The 4,360-nt window shown below is 47.2% G+C and overlaps 1 protein-coding gene across 3 annotated transcripts in view; it reads right to left on the bottom strand.

The window, feature by feature from the left end:
• FBXW2 (F-box and WD repeat domain containing 2) overlaps positions 1 to 4,360 on the bottom strand; it is a 73,699-nt gene that overhangs the window by 13,822 nt on the left and 55,517 nt on the right. Inside the window, exon 7 of one of the 3 annotated variants that reach the window (XR_008618169.1) lies at positions 1,332 to 1,383. The exons of the other annotated variants lie outside the window; for them this stretch is intronic. The gene's annotated coding sequence lies outside the window, so the exon portion shown is untranslated. Of the gene's footprint in view, positions 1 to 1,331; positions 1,384 to 4,360 lie in introns of those variants that run through there. 3 annotated transcript variants of the gene reach the window in all.

The raw sequence follows: 4,360 nt of genomic DNA, 5'->3' as shown, positions 1-4,360 counted from the left end.
GCGTCCGGAGCCTGTGCTCCGCAACGGGAGAGGCCGCAACGGAGGGAGGCCCACATACCACAAAAAAAAAAAAAAAAAGGGTACAAATGAATCTATCTAAAAAACAGAAACAAACTCACAGGCATAGAGAACAGACTTGTGGTTGCCAAAGGGGAGGGGGAGAAGGAGAGGGATGGACTGGGAGTTTGGGGTTAGTAGATGCAAACTATTACATTTAGAATGCATAAACAACAAGGTCCTACTCTATAGCACAGGGAACTATATCCAATCTCCTGGGATAAACCATAACAGAAAATAATATAAAAAAGAATGTATATATATATGTATAACTGACTCAGTTATACATATATATATACATATATATGTATAACTATTGCTGTATAGCAGAAATTAGTACAACATTGTAAATCAATTATACATCAATTAAAAATAGTTTTTTTTTTTAAATTCCCTCTCTTACCCCTTGGATGAGCAGCCCAGTCAGGGACGCTGGTGGGACAGCCTCCAGGGTGATTCTGGACCAGATTCAGCTCATCTCTTTCCTGATGGACATCCCGGGCTCTGCTCACCGAGAACCTTGCATGCCGATGTCATCTGCCCAGCCAACGCTGTGACTAAACACAGACACTCGGAGAAGACTTGAGCCTCTGATGACGGACGTCAGGGGTCTTGGTTCCTTGCCAGGCTGCCCACTAAGAGAGATGTCCTGCTGAAGAATTGGAGCCTGGCACGAGCCCTGGCCACAGGTCTGAGGTTCACTGGGTAGCCTCCTGGGATGTTAGGATTCCAAGAGAGGACCTTAGAAAGCATCTAGGTCTAATCCAAATATTCTAGTTTTTCCAGAAATACACACCAAGGCTCAGAGAGGGAAAGAACTTAGTCAAACTCACACAGTAACTTGGCAACAGAACCAGGTCTGGAACTCATATTTTTTCGAGGTGCTGCACTCCTGATTCAGTCGATCAGCTTTTCAGTGCAAAGCAAAGAGCAGGTGGGACAGATGTGGTTACTCACCAGTGCACTGGCACTGTGGGTCACTGAACTTTAACCCTGGCACAAAATTAGCATCTTAATCCAGTCTGTCACTCCCTGAAGGTCCTGCAGGCCACAGGCGGAGGATCAGAAATAAACTCCTCTCTGCCAAGGCCCTGAAATTGGAGATGAAATGGCTCACAAAGAGCATCTGATCTAGTTCCCTCAGCAATGCAAAGACCCCAGCATCCGTGCTGAGGCCAGTTCTAAGTACCTGTGAGCTCAGCGAGCTTGCAGCTTGGCAGGCAGACCCCATGGACACAGAGGGTTGCGAATGGGCCGCGGAGGGATGGACCAGGTGTAAAGCTGGCTGAGGTAAGAAGCAGCATGATCTTTCGGCCTCCGGCAGCTCTGTTCAAAAGAACAATTTACATCCACCTCAAGTCTGCCTCTAAGAGCTTCTGCCCAATGGGTCCAGTCTGCTGCTTCTTCAGACTTGGGTAGAGGAGGTGGCCCAAGTCACCCCGTAAGTGAAACTACCAAGTTAGGCAGGAACCCTGATCTGCATGCCGTCCAGCCAGGGCTCTCTCCCCTGGTTTATCCCACTCAGGAGAAGAATGAGAAAACCGAATGAAAAAGAGCAGAGGCAGCTCTGCCTGGGATTCTTGGACGGATTCCCCCGTATTTGCCAGCTCTCAGCAGAGAACAGAATAGCCTTTGACCCTGCCCTTGTGGAGCTGATGTTCTGGTTATGGAGTCAGACAGTATGTGGCTAAATAAATGACTAAAATAGTTTGAGGAAATGACAGTGCTAAGAAGAAAACATAGGCTGATAATGGGATAGTAAAAGGACCCAAGGGGCAGCATGACCTCTTGGGAAAGGTGCCCACTGAACTGAAGGTTGAATGAGGACAAGGAGGTGAGCATGGGATGATCTAAGGAGGGGGAACACGGCATGCAAACTCTCTGGGGAAGGAACAAGCTTAGTGTATTTGAGGAAGAGAAAAGCCAAGATAGAACATCATGAATGATGGGAAGCGGGGGAAGAGATCAAATCTGAGAGGCGGTCGGTCGTGGTCTGAGCCACAGCGCATTGCACTGGGCTGGGCTAAAGATTAGATCGTGGTGCCACGTCTACTGCCAGAGTAGCAGAGCCTCCACAGAGCAGGAATCACAGCATCATTGTGAGGATAACTGTGCAGGCCAGGTGCTCACACACAATGTGGCTGAGATGGGGTCACTGGAAAACTCCACTGGGACCTGCGGTTCTAGTCTCAAATCCAACAGGAAACATCCCTCCCAGGGTTCTGTTGAAGCCCAACAACCCTGAGGGGCCTTGTCTGCAACTCCCCTGGGGGCACTGCACTCCTGGGGGAGTCCCACAGGTCAGAGGCAGTAGAGAAGGAAGCCTAGGTTTTAAGAGATTTTGTGAAAGGCTGGACTCTGAGCTTCTCCTGCTTCCTGGGGCCCTTTCTCTTGCTTTCAGGGTCTTCACTGGGACTCTTCACCTCCTTCCCCCGTCAGGCCTGTTCTCAGAGCCAGAGATGATACAGTCGTTCACCCTGGGGTATAAATGGCACTGTGCCCTCTCCTGTGTTTTATCAAGAGTCAAAGTCCTGATCCAGAGGAATGCATCTGAAATTGTGTAATTTCAGTCATCAGCACTCCAAGGTTGGGGTGGGAGGAAGCGCTTGCTGAGTCAACAGGTTGATGGCAAGGCCCTGCCTGGAGCTTGGGCTCCTGACTCCAGGGTGGGTGCTGGGCTCCCTCCACCATGTTGCCTTGTTCTGGTAAAACATTGATTCCCACCCAAAACAGGCATTTGACTCTCTCTTGGGAATTCACGGGAAATTCTAGAGAGCGCCCAGCTCTGTGCTAACTGCCAAGGTACAATTCCAGCAGCGGTAGTTGAGGAGGTGGGGTGGCCCTGGATAGACTGAGGGTCTAAGGACCGGGATATCAGTTGAGGATGTTCCCACAGAAAAGAAAAATCCAGCCCCTTCCAGAAAATTCTGCCTGGCTCAGCAAATTGTCCTGTCACCTCATTGGCACTGCTTCTGCATTTTTTTCCCCCATTTCAGACTGGAAAGAACATGTGGGCAATCTCCACGCATTGGTTTTATCTTCCTTCAGGATGATCTAACCTTCAGGAAAGGCCAAGAAGCCCTATTCCTATCTTTTGCCTCCTGAGTCTGCTTCCAGGAATTTATTCCAAGGGCATACTTACAAAGATTGATTTAAAATCTTGTTTTAATAAAGGTTGATAGTATATATATAATAGCAGAAAGTTAGAACTACCCAGGTACCAAATGACAGGTGGATGAACAAACTCTGGCCCATTCACTTGAAGGAATACTATGAGAAGCTTAAAAATGATAAAGATAAATCTAGTTGAGACATGGAAAAATATATGTGAAGGAATGTCCAATTAAAATATTAGAAACCCAAACTGTACAAGTCTATCTTTTTTTTTGTTTCTTTTTTCTAAACCTCCTCACTGTGCCTTTGAAAGGCCCTTGAAAGGCCACCTGTCTACTGTTCTAGTTTCCTCTTGTTAATGGCTGAATTCAGGGAGACATTGCCCCGTGTGAACTGGGCCCCATGACTAGGGTTTTCTTCAAGGATGAAGAAAAACAGCCAGTACCAATTCCAATTTACTTTTTACCATCTCTAAGACCTGTCCTTAATAAACAGTTAGCTCTCAGAATCTACAAGTTTCCCATCCTCGGATACAGAGAGCTGACTGGAGGCCTATAGATGAAAACCTGAGAACCTGAAGAGCTCAAGAAAGATTTAAATAAAACTGAAATAAAGCCCATCTTCTTTTTCATGGGTATTTGTGTGCTTAGATAAGGTAAACAAAATAATCCCTGTGAAAATGCTTTCTAACTTTTAAAGTTATTCAATATAAAATTATTATTCCCTTTCTTCAAAAAGTAAAACATCACTTTAATGACTGCTAATTGCTCAATTCTGCATTAGGTGGTTGGGACAGAAAAATGATCGTTTGCTACCCAAGATTCAGAAGAGTGGGGATGTAGTCTTGACCAGGCCTCCCCTTCCCAGGTTACTCCGGGAGTTGGGTTACAGAGAAGAAATAGCGCAGGCTCACACCCAAAGAATGGGAGGTCGCTTTCTCCGTCACACTTGTGCTGGACCAGGGGAAACTGCCCATCTGGTCCAAGCGGCCTGTCCTCCTAGAAAACTGCCTTGCTCCCCCAAGTAATAACCTTAACTGTATCAGTTAGGATTCTTAGCTGCAAACAACAAAAATCTACCCTGGATAGTTTAATAATAACAACCGGGCTTCCCTGGTGGCGCAGCGGTTGCGCGTCCGCCTGCCGATGCAGGGGAACCGGGTTCGCGCCCCGGTCTGGGAGGATCCCAC

This window comes from Physeter macrocephalus, chromosome 9, assembly GCF_002837175.3.
Source record: "Physeter macrocephalus isolate SW-GA chromosome 9, ASM283717v5, whole genome shotgun sequence".
In the NCBI taxonomy this organism is placed as follows: Eukaryota; Metazoa; Chordata; class Mammalia; order Artiodactyla; family Physeteridae; genus Physeter; species Physeter macrocephalus.
The sequence above is the reverse complement of the archived record's forward strand: the minus strand, read 5'-3'. Positions and strand labels throughout refer to the sequence as shown.